Raw genomic sequence first — 20,000 nt, 5'->3', positions numbered from 1 at the left:
TAGGAAAATACCAGGCTGGTTTCAGAGGTGGTAAATCGACAATTCTTCAGATTGCAACCCTGAAACAAATTAAAAAAAAACCCTGGGATATGACATTGACGCTATCACATATTTATAGATTACAACAAGAATACTATTCTGTGAATAGAAGAGAAATGTTCAAAACAAAGAGCTAGGAATATCAAACCAGATGGTAAATTTAACAAAACTAACTCTTGAAAGAGTTGAATGTAGATTACGAATTCAGGGGGCACCGTCTGAACATTTTAAAACAAATAACGGGCTCTCTCTCCTATATACTATTCAATCTGGCTCTGGAAAAAATAATACGTATGTCACAAATTACAACCATTGATACAATATATAATAAATCAGTGCAAATCCTTGCCTATGCTGATAATATCAATAATATTGGGAGAACCGAAAACGCTGTACGAGAGGCGTATATAGCATTAAAAGAATCAGCTACAAAAAATAGTTTAATAATAAACACCAAAAAAACGAAGTATATGAAAATATGCACGCAACCATAAATCCTAAGACTACAGTCAATGAATTTGTATACCTGGAACCTGGACTCTAACAAAAAGTAATGAAAACATGTTAGGATGTTTTGAAAGAAAAGTACTAAGGCGAATCTATGGAACAGTGAATGACAATGCAGTATGGTGAAGACGATACAACTTCGAACTTTATAGAATATACCAGGAACCAGATATAATAAAACATATTATGTGTTGCAGATAGAACAAAATGACACAGCTAGAAAAATGCTCCTTGATAGACCCATTGGTCACAGAAGAAGAGGAAGACCCAGAACAAGGTTCCTTGATAACATCGATGAAGACATGAGAAGTATGGGAATACGTGCTTCGCGGAGGAAGGCGATGGATAGGTACGACTGGAAAGAAAAAATTATAGTTATAATGTTCCCAATAGATACAAATTTCAGTAATTAAATTATGGAAGTTTGTATGCACATAGAAAACTTTCCTAAGTTCTAAAACTAGTAATAGGAGACGTTGACATAAAAATTGGAAGGGAAAAAATCAAGAAAAATATCACTAAAGAGATAAATAAACACACAATATCACGAAATAAATAATACCATCACGAATGTTAGAAGTTTCCAAGGGGCAAATAGCGACATGGACAATTTTATGGTAGTAGCGACTATAAAACAAGAACTTCCAAAGTAAACTAAGTAGAAACTAAATACAGCCAATCGTTTTAATGTAAAAAAGCTAAAAGATGAAAAAATAAAAAAAAATTAAAAAAAGGAATAACAAAAATATCAGAAAAAACAATTCCAAATGAAGATACTGACCAACAAACAACACAAATATAGAAGATAATACATAATGGAAGCTACATAAAAGACAGTAGAGAAAATAAACAAAGCAAACAGTAAATATTAGTTCGATACAGAATGTAAAAGGGAATTAGAAGCTAGAAGAAAAGCTAAAATACAAATGAATATACTAAATGCAACAAAAACGAGGAAGAGTTATGAAGGAGCAAAGATGAAGAGCAAAAAGATGGCAAAACAAACCTGCAAAAGAAAGAAATGAAAATACTGGAAAATGAATTTGCAAAATATTGAAAATCATATGATAAACAAAAAGATTAAGAATTTTTGACAAAGAGGTTAAAGTGTATAAAGCTACGAGTCCCAGAATCGCAAGCTCAAGAAAACTAGAGAGGTGGGCAGAATACTTTGAGAAACTGCTAAACCCAGAGGAAAATAACAATGAAATACAAAAGAAGTAGTCGAAAGAAATAACAAAAACTCAATAATAGATGTGCGAGATGTATTTTGAGATGAATTTTTTCTACAAATGAGAAAAATAGATCAGATCATGCACAAAAGACACAAAGAGTAGACAATGAAACAATTAAAGCATACAACAGTATCACTATTATATTTAACAGTAAAATGATGAAGAAGGATTAAGAATTCTTAATTTTAAAGCATCTGCTTTAGTAATCTCGAATCCTAGGTCTGCGCTTAGATCATTCATATAGGGATTCTCCCTGGTGTCTGATTGTATTCCTTCCATCGGCGTAATTTTTATTATTTCCATCATAATGATCATTCCCTCTCGGCCTAGCGGGATATTATTTGAATTATTTCGATATCTTACTCCATGTAGTTCCTTAATTTTTTATGCACATTTTGATGTTGTTTTGTAACTCTTCTATTTTCTTACATTTTTCTGAATTGTATTGTTCTTTTGCCTTTTTTATTTTTCTTTTTATTACACTTTGTATTTAATGATATCGGATTTTGTTTCTTGTATGTTGTTGTTATAAAGGGTGTTTTTTTAGAAGTATAGAAATGTACGTTGGCAACACTTATTTAACTGTTGGCCATTTTGGCAGCTGTCAAGTGATTTATGTTAAGTTTGGTTTGGAATTTTAGCATGAATAGACTTGACGCCTAAACAACGCTTCCAAATTGTACAAATTTATTTTGAAATTTGTGGTTCTCTTCGAAGTACGTATCGCGCACCACGTCCATTTTATGGTCAACATAATAGTCCATCAGAGCAATTAATTGGATTAACCACGTTTACTCTAAATGATAATAAGCATCCACAGACACGTCGTACAGTGCGTACAGAAGAAGTTGTTGCTGCTGCAGAGCGTAGCATACAGGAAGACTCGAATCAGTCTATCTGTCATCGTGCACAGAAGTTGTATACGTGTCCATGATTTTATGAAAGATTTTGCGGAAAGATCTTGCTTTGTGTGCTTAGAAAATCCAACTCATGCAAGAATTGAAGGTAGATCATCAACTAGCAAGATGTAGATTCGTAGATTCGATTCGTGGGTCCAAAACGAGATTGCCGTTGATTCCTATTTTCATAAGAGAATTTTGTTTAGCGAAGAAGCTCACTTTTTGTTAAATGGCTGCGTCAACAAACAAAACTGCCCTAATTAAAGTTAAGATAATCCTCAAATGTATATTGAGAAACCATATTCAGAAAAATGTTTGGTGTGCTTTAAGGCCTGGTGGAATCATTGGACCGTACTTCTTCAAATCGATGCTGGGCAGAACATTACAGTCAATGGTGATCGATATAGAGCCATGATTACTGCCTTTTTCATTCCCCAATTGAACAATCATGATGTGCAGGAGCTGTCGTTTCAATAAGACGGCGCAACATATTACATAGCTCGTGCCACAAATAATTTATTGAAGGAAACGTTTGGTAATCGCATAGTTTCACGTTTCGGACCGTGAATTGGCCTACAATATCGTGCGATTTAACACTATTAGACTATTTTATGTGGGAATATGTGAAGGTGCTAGTCTATGCCATAAGCATGAATCCGTTGACTACTTGAAGGACAACATTCGCCGTGTTATTGCCGATATACGGCAGCAAATATTGGAAAAAGTGATCGAAAAATGGACCTCCAGATTAGACTACGTCAGTGCTAGCCATGACTGTCATATACCAGAAATCATATTTAAATTAAAATACAAAAAGATTATCTTTCGAATAAAGTCAATTTCATGTCAATTTATAAAAATCATCTTTGTTTTATTTTATTTGAAATTTCTATACTTCTAAAAATCACACTTTATTTATCTCCATAACCGCCGTTCTAAAAATCTGTCACTGTTGTTCTGCGTTGTTATCTTTTAATGTAGGTGAACTTTGATATATTTCTAGTTTTATAGTTTATTCGTCTTCCGGGTTTGGACCGTGTCATTTGTGAGTGACCCAAAAGTGGGTTCATCTCGACGTTTCGCTACAATTGTATGTAGCTTCTTCAGGAGAACAAAAAAGAAAAAGAAACAAAAGACAGGAAGATGGGTAGTTAGCAACGGTAACTCAGTTACTCAACGCAACCAGAGGCGAATACTAACTACCAAGATGGGCATTTGGTCACAGTAACTCAACTACTCAACGCAGCCAGAGGTGAAAACCAAATGCCAGGACAGGGATTCACGTCCAACAGCTCAGAACACTAACGCGTCGAGAGGCAGGGAGTGAACGCGTGGGATTCACTCCCTGCCTCTCGACGCGTTAGTGTTCTGAGCTGTTGGACGTGAATCCCTGTCCTGGCATTTGGTTTTCACCTCTGGCTGCGTTGAGTAGTTGAGTTACTGTGACCAAATGCCCATCTTGGTAGTTAGTATTCGCCTCTGGTTGCGTTGAGTAACTGAGTTACCGTTGCTAACTACCCATCTTCCTGTCTTTTGTTTCTTTTTCTTTTTTGTTCTCCTGAAGAAGCTACATACAATTGTAGCGAAACGTCGAGATGAACCCACTTTTGGGTCACTCACAAATGACACGGTCCAAACCCGGAAGACGAATAAACTATAATTCTGACTCTGGCCGTGGAAGCCTACGATTTCATATTTCTAGTTTCTCATCGATGCGTTGTTTTAGTTGCTCTGTCCGTTCTTCCGAGTTAACTTGTCTTTATTTAGATTTCATTTTTGTGATTCATTTGTATCTTTTGTAAATGAAGTCGAAATCTAGCACCTGAGTATGCTTTTATTTCCTGTATTGCGTTACAATGTCTATATTTTATAAGATATAGTCAATCTAGTTTATGATTATGTTGCTATCCTTATCCTCTGGTGACTTCCATATGTAGAGGCGTCCTTTAGGTAATTTGTGAAGTATTACTTAATACTAGGTCACGTTCCTAGCAGAATTCTTTGAGGCGATCATCTCTGTCGTTCTTTATGATCAGGCATATGAATATAAGATGAGAATTAAAGAGTTATAAATGTACTGAATCTAACATAAAGTATTAAGCAGGAATAATATGAGAAAAACTAACAATATACACTTCTTCTTCTTCCTTCTTGTATGTAGGCTTTAAAGCCTGTTTTTTCTTCAATATTAGCCTCCTAAATTGTTTAAATTTTCGCACCATCTTTTTCTTGGTCTGCCAATACTTCTTCGTCCATTTGGTGACTTATCTCATGCTATTCGTACTATCCTATCCTCTGCCATTCTACTAATGTGTTCGTTCCACTCCTGTTTCCGTTTTGGCACCCATCCATTTATGTCTTCTATATTGCATGCTCTTCTTATGTTTTTGTTTTTCTCCCTATCCAACAGACTTTTCCCTGATATTCGTCCGAGTATTTTTACCTCTGTTGTTCCTAGTCGTTGTCTCGTTTTAGATGTGTCAGGTCTTGTCTCCGCCATGTATGTTAATATAGGTCTAATTGCTACTTTATTGATTCTTGTTTTTGTGTCTTGTCTTAGGTGTTTGTTCTTACGCCGCTTTACTTGCTTTTAAGCTTTGTTGTCGTACTTCTTCTTCAACATCTCCTTAACTAGTTATATCTATTCCCAGATACCTAAACCTTGCTTCCTGCTTTATTATTTTCCCATCAATTTCGATTTTACATCGTAGTGGATATTTAGATGTTGTCATATATTTGGTTTTTTCTGCTGATATTATCATATTGTATTTCTTAGCTGTTGTATTGAAGATTTGTGTTAATTTTTAGAACTCGTCTTCTGTCTCTGCGTGGCTGCATAACATAATATTTGGATTTCTTTGTTCCCCCTATTCTGTAACCATGACCTTTACGTACTGCTTGTATTATTTTGTCCATTATTATATTAAAGAGAAGTGGGCTTAACGAGTCACCCTGTCTGACTCCGTTTTGTACTGGTATACACTGTGTTTTATTTTTGCCTGTATTCGATTATGTAAGTAGATGTTTTCGATGGTTTGTATAATATTGATTGGTATATTTTTTTATACAGTATGTGTAAGACGTCTTCGACTTGCATGCGATCGAAAACCTTTGTCAGGTCTATAAAACATTGATATGCTGGTTTATTGTACTCGATGGCGTTTTCTGTGATTTGTCTTAGTACAAATACGGCGTCTACTCAGGATCTTCCTGATCTGAATCATTGTTGTTTATTTGATAAAATTGTTGGTTTATTGATTTCGTTGTTTAGGACTTTTGTCGTAAGTTTAAGTACGGTATTCAATAGATTTATACCTCTATAATAATTGTTGGGGTTTTCTTTATCTCCTTTTTTGAACATTGGTATCATTATGCTGTTTCTCCATGTGTCTGGTATCTTGCAGTGCAATATTAGTTTTTGTATAAGTTTTGACATCTCTAGTGTAATACTTTCTCTTCCGTGTTTAAGAAGCTCGTTGGTTATTCCGTCTGGTTCTGGTGACTTTCTATTTTTGAGTGAAGTTATGGCTATCTCTACTTCCTGCAAACTGATTTCTATTTCTTGTCTTAATTCAGGTACGTTATTGAGTTGATTATTATTTTCCTTTCCTTTAAACAGTTTCGTCAGGTATCTTTCCCATTCGTTTGCTGGTATATTATTGTATTCCTTCATTTCTACCATTTCTTTCCGTTGGTTTCTTATGAATCTTCATATTTGTTTTTGTGTACCGTAGAAGTCGGTTTTCATGATTTTTGTAAACTGTTTCCAGTGTAGGCCTCTCATTTCTCTTTTATTTTTTATTTGAACCATGGTGTATTGTTGTTGTTTCTTTTGTTCAGTATGACTTTACGTTTTCCTAGAGCTTCTGTTGCTGCTTCTTCAATGTTGTTTTTAATTTTTCCCAGCTCCCGTTTATATCTTCGATGTCGTCTATTTGTTTCAGCTGCATCTTCTGTACTAGCCTCCTTTGGTACATTTCTCTTGTAGAGTCGTTCCACGTAGATTCTACATTCTATTTTTCCTCGGCGATTTCCTGTAGAAAATGTTTTGGTGTTATTTTCATTCTTATTTTTGATAGTAATAGTTTGTGTTCACTCCCTGCGTCTGCTTAGTTTAAAATTCGGATATCTAGAATCTGCTTTGGGTGGATTTTTCTATTAGTGACTATAAAATCAATCATAGATTTGTGCCGCCTGGAGTTTTCATGGGGCATAATATACACAAAAGAAGTAATAGAATCATAACAGTATGGTTTTAGAAAAGAAAGATCAACAACAGACGCCATCCATATACCTACACACTGACTTAATGGTTAGAACAATGGTTAAGGTTAGAACAAGTAAATCAGAACATAACGCAATCGGCGATAAGAAATATATCAGGGATTAGAAAACAAAATTCAGAATGAGTTGATCGTCCACATATTAGCGATTTTAAATCAAAAACAGCTACATGGTTGTCAAGTTATACGCCGACGAATCTTAATTTTAGTTAAAAATAACTATTTAAAGAATGTCATTTCGTAAACCAGCTTAAAAGTAAATAATGCAATATTAATGCACAAAATGCAATTAGTCTAATGTTGTAATAATTGACACAGATTTTGATTCCCTAATTGCACGTTTCTACAAATTATTATTGTTTCTAAAAATGCAGTCCTCGTAAAATAAAAAAAAACGCGTTTTATGAATAAATTAAACAATTATTTCGTTTTTAATGAATAAAACCAAATTCCCAATATTTTTACGATGTAGTCCTGGAAAAATGTGGTTTGAAACACGCCAACGATTTTTGATGTGATACCTACAATGAATTCGGAACGAAACAAGGAATACGACTCTTAAAGCGTATTTTGTAGAAAATTGAGCAGTGTATTTTGAAGGATAAATAGTTATTATTTACATATTATCACTGTCACTGCAAAATCTTAAAATTTTTCAGATAACTTATTCTGTTCAACCTCAAAAAATGGGTCCACATGCTAGCAAAGAACTAAAAGCAAGAATTGTAACGAAATTAGAAGATGGTTGGTCATTATCATTATCTCCATTTTAACGTAAACAGAACAACAGTTTTTAATATTAAGAAAAGATGGAGAGAACAAGAAACTCTCGAAAGAAAGGAAGGTTCTGGAAGACCAAAAATATCTACCTCTCATAAAGATCGTACGCTTTTGGAGAGATTAGAAAAGAATATTTTTGAAGATGCGAAAACTGCAAGAATTATGTCACAGTTTCCGGGAAGAAAGACAACTTGGCGGAGAATTAAAGTATCGTGTCTTAGGTACTGAACTGCAGCAAAAAAACAAGCTCTTACACTATAACAGAAGCAGTCAAGACTTATATTTGCTTTCAACCATCAGCTACAAAATCAAGATTTTTGGGACAGAGTAATATTTACAGATGAGAAAATGTTTCAATCTTCTAAAAAAAATAATTGGGGTGTATAGACCAGATAATAATAGATTTAATCCTCTATATGTTGATAGATATTGAGCAGCTGGTCATTTTAGCGTCAATGTATGCAGATGAATTTCATCTAGATGAATGGGAATGGTATGGCGTATTGATGGCAGGTTTGTTGGACAGACTTATCTGAATATTCTAGAAAACATCATGATTCCCAGTATAGAACAGTTGTATATATATATATATATATATATATATATATATATATATATATATATATATATATATATATATAGATATAGATATATATCAATCGGTTTTAAAACGTCTTGCGACGTTGTCCGATGCCTAATTTCCATGACACTCTATCATCCCATCGGCCCTCTCTAAGATCTCTTGCACTCATCGTCTTCGTTACTCCCTCTCTCCAAGATTTCTTGGGTCTTCCTCTCTTTCCTACTTTACAACTATCCAGTTGTATCCAGAAAATAATTTTATCCTCCAACAAGATAATTGTCCTGTTCACACTGCAAATATAATAAACCAGTTGCTCCAGAATAACAACATCAAAACCTTACAGCTACAGTTCAGATATAAACCCAATCGAGAATGTGTGAAGTATTATTATAAAACGGTTGTATCGCCGTAATTTTATACCTCAAAACGCTGAAGAGCTGTGGCACGGTATACAGCAGGTTTGGGAAGAGCTTACTGAAGAAGACAATTTCATAGTTCCTTTCACGCAGATGCTGAAGGTATCAATGCTGATGGAGATATTACAAAATAATACTTTTATTTTTACATACCTAAATTTAGTATAGTTTTGGTCTTCCAGACCCTAGCTTTCTTTCGAGAGTTTCTTGTTTCCCCCATTTTTTAATAATATAAAAACTGTGGTTCTGCTTATGTTTCAATGTTTTGCTGCCTCTGATAGTGCCCAGTTATCTTTTAATTTGGTTTCAATTCTTGCTTTAATATATTGTCGAGTCAGGTCGTTTGTTTTATTCCTTAATAATAATAAAAATAATAACAATAACCCTATTTTATGTAAAAACTATCATTTATATACTCTTTATAAAATGCAGGAATTCAAAATAATATCAAAATTTAGACTTTAATAATTATTACAATTTATGAATTAAGATATGTAATCAATTGTTTGTTTATTTTATTATTTGTCTGTCATAATAAATATATCAAACCAATCAAATACACTGCTCAAAATGATCATATCTTACTAAGATTCGTATCAGTTTTTTTAGGAACCAGCTGTACCTAACGAAAGGATGGCCGTTAGATATATAAAATGTCAAAACTGACCATAATTTGTTAGTTTGATTTTTGAAATGTTTCATAATTTTTTGTATAGAAACGTAAAAAGAACTTAATGAATACGACAAAGCATGTAAAAATCTAAAAAAAAGTTACACGAATAAAAACTGCCGATGAATAGAAATTTGATTTCTATTCAATTTTGAAATATTTAATTGAAAAACAGCAATTTTGCTGGTTAATATAAAGTTTAGCACTAGTCTAAACCTATTAAAACACTAAAGCCTATTGAACCCTTTTTTATATATTTTTTTCTGCTTTTAACAGTCCTTTATAAAGATCGTTGTAATCTTCTGCCTTCAAAACGGTATTATCCAGCATTTTGAAATCGAGTATACCAATTGAAAATTTGAGAAATAAAAAATAAAGCAGAAAAGAAAATATCCCGAATATGCTGATAAATGCCGGATCGGAAATTTAACGAGAATAGTAGCCAAGCTATATAAATGAATTAAATACGAAAAAAACATCAGAAGAAAACAGAGTTAAATTTTGAATTTGAATCAATCAACTGATTGACAAACAATGACAGAACAATGAACAACATTAATTAATAAAATTATAAAACACAATAAAATACCGAAAGAATGGAGAATGAGCGAACTAATTCTACTATTCAAAAAAGGTGATAAAAAACAGCCAGAAAACTACAGAGGTATAAACTTGTTAAGTACTATCTTAAAACTTACAACTAAAATTTTGCAAGTGCTAATAAATCAGAGGATAAGTTTAGCAGTTGAACAACAGGATTTTTTTACCGGAAGATCGGGTACAGATACAATATTCGTTATAAAGCAAATTTCTGAGAAATAACAAGAGTATAATAGACCGATCTCAGAATTCGCTAAACTTCAGAGACTTCGCTGGGCTGGTCATGTAGTGAGAATGGAGACAGAAAGACTGCCGAAAAGAGCACTAGATAATTTTACTATCTAGCAGGGCGCAAGACCAAAAGGAAGGCCACGGAAAAGATGGGAGGATGAAGTGGCAGCGGACGCGCAAAATTTGCTAGACGTGAGAACCTGGAGAAGATCGGCGCGGGAACGACAAGGTTGGAGGCATAGTTTGGAGGAGACCAAGGCCCGATTTGGGCTGTAGCGCCATTGGAGAGAGATAGATACTAGACCGGCATTTCTGTGTCTGATTGACCTAAAGAAAGCGTTTGATAGAGTAAGACTAAAAGCTGTAATCCGTCTTCTGTATATGAGAGAAGTTCTCCTAAATATTATAAAAACTATCGAAAACATCTACCAAAACAACAAAATGGAAGTCAGAATAGATGGACAATTTACAGAACTTATAGAAATAGGCAGCGGAATAAGACAAGGGGATTCATTGAGCCCCATGTTCTTCAATTTGATCATGGATGAAATCATCAAAAGCGAATCATAAATCATAAAGGAAGAGGATACAGAATAGGAAACAAAGAAATAAAAATACTTTGTTACGCAGACCACGCAATATTGATAGCTCAACATGAAGATAGTCTGCAGAGACTGGTCCACAGATTTAATATAAGAGCTAAAGAATTTAATATGACAATCTCATCTCAGAAAACTAAAACAATAGTAGTCAGCAAAGAACCGACCAGATGTAAAATAGAAATTGATGGCATCAGTATTGAACAAGTAATGGAAATAAAATACCTGAGAATTTTAATTCCTCCTAATAAAATACCTCCTTCTAGCTATGGAGACCAGGACAAACAAGAGAGAGATCAAGTACAAAAAAACAAATAGACTGGCAGGATGCCTTAATAACACTATATGGCGAAACAGACACATTAACACTGAGATGAAGTCAAGAATTTATAAAGCTAGTGTAAGACCAATAATGACATAGTCCTCAGAAACAAGACCAGACACAGCCACAATGCAAAGGTTACTGGAAAGGGCAGAAATGAGAGTACTGAGAAGAATTACAGGAAATACGCTGACAGATGGCCAAAGAGAAGATTATAGTGGATCCCCACCAACCGCAGGAAAAAGGGAAGACCAAGAAGATCGTGGAGACAAGAAGTAAAAGGTGCAATGGAAGATAGGGGTCTACAAGTAGATAACTGGAACGATCGCAAGCGTTGGAAGCTAGGTTGCGAGAAACGGCGGCAGCTGTAATAAACTCGTTTGTCAGCGTATATATATATATATATATACGCTGACAGATTGAAAGAGAAGTGTAGACATTAGAAGAAAATGTAACAGTGTATAAATGAATCGATACAAAAAAGAAAAAAGAATGGAATAACCACACATAAGCAGAATGGAGGAGACCCGTGTCGTTAAAATAGCAAGAGATAAGTCACCAATCGGCAAAACAAGCATGGGATAACCGCGCAAAAGATGGAGTGACACCCTTCCATAGAGGTATTAATATTCCAATGAACAAGCAGAATTGCTTAGAAAGAGGAAGAAGAATCAATCAAGTAGAGTTAACATATTTTACGCAAAAGGTGTACAAATCCGTCCTGTCCAATAAAGAATATTACGTTAAAGTGGATTTCAAGTAATAACTATCCTTAACTGAAGCCGCCCCTGCAGCTCACCTCAAAATTACTGACAATGCCGTATTTATTTCATAATTATGGTTAATTTCTGAGATATTTGATAATAAATAGAAACTTGTAGAATACCCATTTCCGGCACAAATTAATTCTAGTTCTGTATTAGGTACAAATGCACCAATCAGTGCTTTTGGTAGTACCGCAGGTTTGATAAATTTAGTTATTAATGAACCGCAGTTGGCGAAAATCTTAAGAGATAAAAATAATAATGACAATACTTCTACTTTATTAAACGACCAAAAAACTGTGCCTAGAAAAATGCTTGTTATGCAGAATTTTCAAAAAATGCTAGTCTTTTGTGTTTAAGGGCACTATAAAACAAACAAATAACTTAAAAATTACGGTTTATTGGCAATAATAAAAAAAGGACAGGCCAAATTCCATTCGAATAATAAAAAACGCACCTTTTATCGAAGTGATTTATAATAAACTATGAACTTTTTTGTAGTGTATAGAAAACAAATGTATTTTAGAGCATTTTTGTGGATATCGATGTTTTATTTTACACGTCCCGATTAGACAGTTCGATAGAAACTAACTACCTCATTAATATTTCATAATTTGATAGTATTCGAACGAGGAAAGCTCGATAACCAGAAAAATAAATCGTTCCTGGTATAAGATCCTGTATATCCAGCGGGACAGGTGAATAATGACGGGATTTATACGTACCTGTGCAGGTGAAAATGACAGAATATGAAGTGGGAGTAAACTTGATTAGGATATTTGCTCTCTTACCTACCTATTCAATGAAGTCAATCAATAGTGGGAGAGCAACGCATGTATATTATGCGCTCATACCTTTATCTTTGTGTTTCACACAACACTAAATGATCCTATTGCACTATTTTTATAGCGAATACTAATATAATTACTGAAATTTATAAATATAGGACGAGATTAGAATGTAGGGCAGTGTATTTTGTAAAATATCCGTATAGAAAAGTGCAGTAGCCGATGCATTTTTTATTTTCTACAAGCGCACTTTGTGAAGCGATTTATTGAATGAAGTAATGGGCGAAAATATTAAAAATATCATCCTTAAAGTTCACTTACCTTAATAAATCATTAAATTCTCGTCTAATTTCGTAATTTCAGAATCTTCGCACTGCAAATATCAGGTACACGGGAATGGTAAAACACGAAAACTATTTTATCTATACTATCATTATCACATTTATCACAACATTTACTGATATACCTAACAGATTCAAAGAAAAACTATGCCGATATAATACAGATGCATTTCTAACGCTGTAAAACAATCAATTTGTCTAGTTTTGTACACTGACACACCAGTTCCTGCACCTTTTTGTATTGGCGCATGTCAAATTTTACCTTGTCAGTGCGTGTGCTAGAATTTTTTGCTTTTGTCGGAACTGAAAGCGAACCGCTGCGCGCGCCTTGCGGATCGGTAGCTGCGCAGCGGTTAAAAGGGCATACAGCGGGCGAAATGCAACGGGAGCGGGAGAATCGTGGGAACAAGTGAAATTGGAAATGCGTGTATGGCTGGAGCGGGGAACTTGATAATGTATTTGCCGGAAGCTCTCTGCAAATTGTACTAATCTTCCATGAAGAGGGCGCTTTCTAATTAATAAAAATTGGGGCTTTTATTTAATTTTTCAGTTCTCGTATTGATTGATGATGGAATTCGGGATTAAATGTGGGTGTATGGTATTATACATGTACATCAAATATGTCTCATGAAGATAAAAGATCATTAGGGGTAGTTGGAGCTTTATTAAGTGAAAATGCGTAAAGCTTTTTTGTTTTATTCTATCAGAATCAAGTATTTAGGAAAATTATCATCATTCTTATTTATCACTAGTGAATTGCATCTACAATCACTTCAGTTAATTTTTCTGTCTTCCTCCTATTTAAGGTTAGGACGACCAGAACAGAATATTTTAATCTGTTGTACAACTTTCATAAAAAATTAGTCACTTTTGGAGAGTCGCTAAACTTTTTGCGTAAAATCGTCTTATGAAATCGACCTACGTATAAAACTAACGTAATTCGAGTTTGGCAACGCATAATATGTATATAGACTTTAAACAAGCTTTTGATAGTGTGAAAAGAGACAGAATGTTGGAAGACCTTTGTAATCTAGGTATACCTAAGAAATACATCAGCCTCATAAAAATGACGTTGCAGGGTTCAAAAGCCGCAGTCAGAGTAGATGGAGAACTGACTCCCCTGTTTAACATCAACATGGGAGTAAGACAGGGAGACGCCCTATCAACCATGCTATTCAACCTAGTTCTTGAGGCAGTCATCAGAAAAACCAATATAACCGGCCATATAAACACCAAATCAGTACAAATTACTGCATATGCAGACGATGTAGCCATCATTAGTAGGAATAAGCCACGACTAATGGAAGTGTTCAAACAAATTGATCCTGAAGCAAGAAAAAGAGGTCTCAAAATAAACGAAGCAAAAACGAAGTATATGACAGTCAAAAGAATAACTGACAATGAAAATAATATCACAATAGACAACTATACTATCGAACGAGTGGATGCCTTTACATATCTCGGCACAGAAATCAATCAGAAGAACTATGCTAATACTCTACTATGCTAATAAAAGATTAATGACGTCGAAATTATTAGACAAAAGAACCAAAATGACTATCTACAGAACACTGATTAGACCCGTAGTAACCTATGGATGTGAAACTTGGGTAATGACGAAAAAAGATGAAGCCCAACTCAGGACATTCGAGAGAAAAATACTGAGGAAAGTATATGGCCCGGTACAAGAGGAAGATGGCACATGGAGAATCAGGAGAAACGACGAGGTTAATGAGTTAAATGAAGGTTATAACATTGTAAGATTTGTGAAAAGTCAAAGACTGTCATGGCTGGGACATCTGCAGAGACAAAACGATGCAAAAACAACAAAGAAAATGTTACAATGGAAGCCCATAGGAAGGCGAAAAAAAGAAAGGCCCAGAACGAGATGGTTGGATGACGTGGAAGACGACCTGAAAACAATGAACATAAGACAATGGAGAAGAAGGGCACAAGAGAGATCTGAATGGAAGGACATAGCCAGACAGGCAAAGACCCATCCAGGGTTATGATGCCAAAAGAAGAAGAAGAATGCTAGTTTGGCAATTTATTTGTTGGGAAAGCTCGAGTTTTGTATTATATTTTTTACCTATCAGCATATTCGCAGCCAATTTTTTACAAGAAAATTTTCAAATGCATTAAAAATTAAAGTTTTAAAGTAATAAACTTCTTGCATGAAAGGGCGGATCTTTTCACCTCCAGATAGATATTGTCTTATCTGGCAGATAGTTATCTGAAGGATAGACATTTATTTATAAAATAAAATGTACTCGTCTTTTCACGTCAAATTTTGTTGCGGTTACTTATCTGTGAGATAAATGTAAAATTTATTTCGGAACCCACCAATATTTAATTAATTGCCAACGAAATCACAATAATATTTTAATATCTCTTTTGACAATATACAATTTGTGGTGTAATGAAGACCTGGTATTTTCCTACTATCCGTTCTGCATATGGTGACATACGGTGACATAGTACTGTGGAAAATATTTTATACGCTGCACTTAGAGGCTTAATTCCTCTGTGGTTAGAGCATTCAAAGATATCTCCTTTTTTGTGTATGGTGCAAAGTATTCCAATATTCCAATCATTGGGGAGGGATTTCTGTGTCCATATTTCTTTTATAAGCTGCTGTAATGCCATAATGTTATCATGGCCACCTTCTTTATATAGTTCAGCTGGGAAATTATCTATTCCGGGTGATTTGTTCCTGGCTAGTTTTTTAACTGCATCTTTAATTTCAAGAATCATTGATGGTTCCTCTTTCCTCTCGTCTATTCCCCTTGCCTCAGCTCTTTCGTCTTCCAGGTTTTCTTCTTCTTCCTCCATATTAAGTGCCTGGTTAAAGTATTCCACCCATCTAATCAATACATCTTTCCTTGTTTTATTAATTATATTAATATGTAATTAATACAGTATTATTAATTAATCGTACCTTTCCTTTCAAGAACAAAATATGATTGAAATGTCAAATGGTGGTAGTTTAGATTTCTTTCATAGATGGTGTCATTAGTTTACTGGACAAGCGGTGTGACCTGTCATCATAGGCTTTTATATAGATAGATAGTTCCAAGCTCCTGATGTTAAATGGAACAAGTGGCCAAAATGTTCAAAACGTATTAAAATTGCAAGGTCCTTTTTTATAAGAGTGAATGGCCGATCCTTATATCTATTTTAGACTTCTTTAGACACTTCTACCAAAGAATATAGACGCTTATAGAAGAGCAGTTCAAATGGGCGATTTGGTTACGGTTTAAGAGGGTGGCTGCATAAACTCAGCGTGGTGCCGTGGCCGTCGGCTTAAAACTGTCATGAAAATTTCATAATGAAATATGTAGTTAGGGGGAAGTGGGAAAGGAGTACGAACGGGTAACTTTGCATCTACGCCTAAACAAATTTCGATGCCATTGATTTGCAAACTGTCTTTTTTTTTGTTTTTTCACAATAAAATCTTTATTTTCAATATATTAAATGGTTATATTTTTAATTTTAAAACTTAAAAATGTATGATATTTACAATATTCAAAGTATTTATTTTTTTAATTGTATAACTTTGAATTAAAAATTGGTTTGTTCCAACACAACGAAGAACCGTCACATAACTTTTAATTATACTGTTTTTCTGCCCAGAAATTAACGAAACATTTTTAAAAAATTTCAATTTAAAAAAAAATTGTATTCAATGAAACTTTTTACTAAATTATTAAATTTTCCATTTCGCCAAAACTTCCAAACTTCCATTTCATCCATAATTTTTTAATAACAACAAAAAGCATTCCTGATTTATTTTTGAAATAACAAAATAAACTTTAACAGTACTTTTAATGAATAGTATATGTGACAGTTTTTACGCTGTATGGGTACTATTTAATCTTGTTTTAAAATAACAACTAGTAGTATCTAAAACATAATTTGCACAATGAATGAATATTGGTGAAATTATTGCAATATAGTCTTAAACTGATTTATACTTAAGATTTGTACATATTTCAATTAAAAATTTGAATCATAACAATTTTTCTAAAAAGATTAATTTATTAAAAGGTAAAATAATATTATTTTCTTTAAAAAATTTTATAAAACGCAAAAATTTAATCCTATTCTACGACCACGCGGCATCTACATATAAAAATATCTAAAGTTGCATTTATTGCCCCACTCTTTCATATTTTAGAAGCAATGGTAGAGCCACAGCTGACATGACCGCTCCTGTTCCACTCGTCTCACTTTTCTTTATCTATGACTCACTTTTTGCTAACTTTCAAAAATAACAGTGAACAATTCTTCTATAAGCGTCTATATTCTTTGCTTCTACCGCACTGACGAACATCTTTGATCGTCAAGCAAATCCTCTAATCCCAAACCAAAAAATAAAAGAAAATAAGAATTTGTGGAAAGAATATGTATAAGAAAAACGCAACAAAAATATGAAATATACAAAATACAGGGAGTAAAACAGAAATAGTAAAAAACGAGAAAAAGAAAAGTTGGGAGAAAAAATAGAGAAAACGGCAAAAAAAAAATGTAAATTTGTTTTATAGACCTCTGAAAACCCTAAGAAGCAATAAAAACATAAAGCTAAAACAAATAATGTAACGCTCTTTCGACCGGCGTAAAATAAGTGTAGGTATTTGTGGCATTGTGGAGAACCATTTAAAAAAGTAGATAGCAACGTTTTAGAAAATGATCGAGTCTCCAAAACACCGTACAGGTCGCGATCGAGATCGTCCCCGCAGAAACTAGATGGGTTCAGATTGAAAAGCAGTATCTGGCAATTTGGTATCGTTTAAATAAGTTCCATCAGTTTGTGTATGGTAGAAAAGTAATAATAAAATCTGATCACAAGCCATTGGTGCCAATTAATAAAAAAGACATTTGTGAAATAAGTTCTCGTTTTTAAAGACTAAAATTAAAAATGCTGAAATATGATTTTGAAGTACAATTCTTGCCTGACAAACATATGTAAACTATGTAAACACTAAAGGTCCTAATAGAAAAAGTTAACGAATACAATTTACCTACCAATCTGTTTAGCCTTTATAGACTACGAGAAAGCTTTTGACAGCATAGAATTATAGGCTATTGAGGAAGCACTGGTCAACAGCAGAATACACGCTGAAATGGTAGTCACGATGGATAACGGAATGAAAACGAGGCCAATAAAAATCAACCGAGGAGTAAGACAGGGAGACACCATATCTCCAAAACTATTTACTGCCGCACTTGAAGACATCTTTAAATCACTAAATTGGGAAACGAAGGGACTATCGATAAACGGAAAGTATTTAAACCATCTAAGATATGCAGATGACGTAGTACTAATAGCCGACAGCTGGAAAGAACTGAAAACGATGATCGATGAGCTTCATACGGAATCCATAAAAAAGGACTGAAAATGAATCTGAGTAAAACTAAGCTAATGTCGAATAAAGATGATCAACCGACGATAACCATCCAAGGAACAAAAGTGGAACATGTAGAAGAATACATATATCTGGGTCAGAATATCAAGGTAAACAAAGAAAACCAAACTACCGAAATAAGCAGACGAGTAAGAATGGGATGGGCCGCATTTGGAAAACTCTCATACATACTGAAAGACAAAAAGATACCCCAAAACCTTTGAACCAAAGTGTTCGATTCTTGTATCCTTCCCGTTCTCACTTACGGAGCTCAAACCTGGACATTCACAAAAAAGAACATGGACAAGATTCGAAAAACTCAGCGAGCCATGGAACGACAGATGCTTGGTATCTCACTAATAGATCGGCAAACGAACGAAGCAATCCGAAACAAAACAAAAATAAAGGACGCCGCAAAACAAGTAGCTAAATTAAAATGGAAATGGGCTGGACACAACGAACGTCTCGAAGATGGTAGATGGAACAAAGAAGTCGGAAACTGGCGACCGTACGATGCGAAGAGACCAAGAGGAAGACCTCAAATGCGCTGGAGCGACGATATCAAAAGAGTCGCAGGACCAATGTGGAAACGCCTAGCACACAACAGGGATGAATGGCGAGAAATGGGAGAGGCCTTTATTCGACAATTCGGATAGAAAAAGGGCTATAAAAAAACATATGTACATAGCAGCATAATACATATACAATTCAATATTAATATCAAACATAATCTTCTTTGTAAACTTAACTGTATATTTACATTACGTACATTGACCAATTCTTTTTTTATTTCGTCCTTTGTCCATGTTGTTCTCCTTTTTTCGATAATATTTTCTAGGGTTCTATCCAATGTTTGCCGTGGTCTACCTTTCTTCTTTGAGTTTTTGCTGCCAAATTTCATTCACCGGTTTTGTATTCTCCATTCTCTGAAGATGACCCCACCAACTGAGTTTCCTTCTTTCTATATATAATGGTGACTCTATTTGCAAATCTTTTCTTGTTTGTTGCTGATATTTTTCTATTATTTGTTTCACGCTAAATATATGATCATGGGCGCTTCTGCCTTTTATGAATTTGCTTTGTGATTCGTTGAGTGTGTTTGTCGTGGAGTCGTGTGTGTCTGTTAATTTTTTCGGTTATTCTTTTGTTCAATATTTTTTCGTCTATTTTCATGTGCTATTCCTCTGAAGTTGTAGCAATCCGTTGTGTCACCCTTTTTATAAATCGGTACTATGTGAGTCTTCTGTCAGTCAATTGGTCTTCTCTCCATATGGCATTAAGTATCTTTAGTATTAACTTTGTCGCATTTTGTCCCAATTTTTTTATCATTTCACTTGTTATTCTGTCATACCCTGATGTCTTCCCCCTTTTCATTTCTGCAATAGCTTCCTGCAACTCATTTATGATTATTGGATCTATCTTATCATCTTTTATTCTTTGGTTCAACCTGTTGTTTTCTTCTTGATAGCAGTGTGTTTGTAGCATCTTTTGGAAATATTCTCTCCAACTTTATATTTTTTGTCTTGCATTTTTTCTTT

At 34.2% G+C, this 20,000-nt stretch overlaps 1 protein-coding gene across 1 annotated transcript in view; it reads right to left on the bottom strand.

Moving 5' to 3' along the window:
• chinmo (Chronologically inappropriate morphogenesis) overlaps window positions 1–13,333 on the bottom strand; it is a 165,827-nt gene extending 152,494 nt beyond the window's left edge. The window contains exon 1 of the mRNA XM_072545401.1: window positions 13,038–13,333. The gene's annotated coding sequence lies outside the window, so the exon portion shown is untranslated. The remainder of the gene's footprint in view (window positions 1–13,037) is intronic.
• Window positions 13,334–20,000: the final 6,667 nt, after the last annotated feature.

The sequence above is a fragment of the Diabrotica undecimpunctata genome, chromosome 9 (assembly GCF_040954645.1).
Source record: "Diabrotica undecimpunctata isolate CICGRU chromosome 9, icDiaUnde3, whole genome shotgun sequence".
Taxonomy (NCBI): domain Eukaryota; kingdom Metazoa; phylum Arthropoda; class Insecta; order Coleoptera; family Chrysomelidae; genus Diabrotica; species Diabrotica undecimpunctata.
The sequence above is the reverse complement of the archived record's forward strand: the minus strand, read 5'-3'. Positions and strand labels throughout refer to the sequence as shown.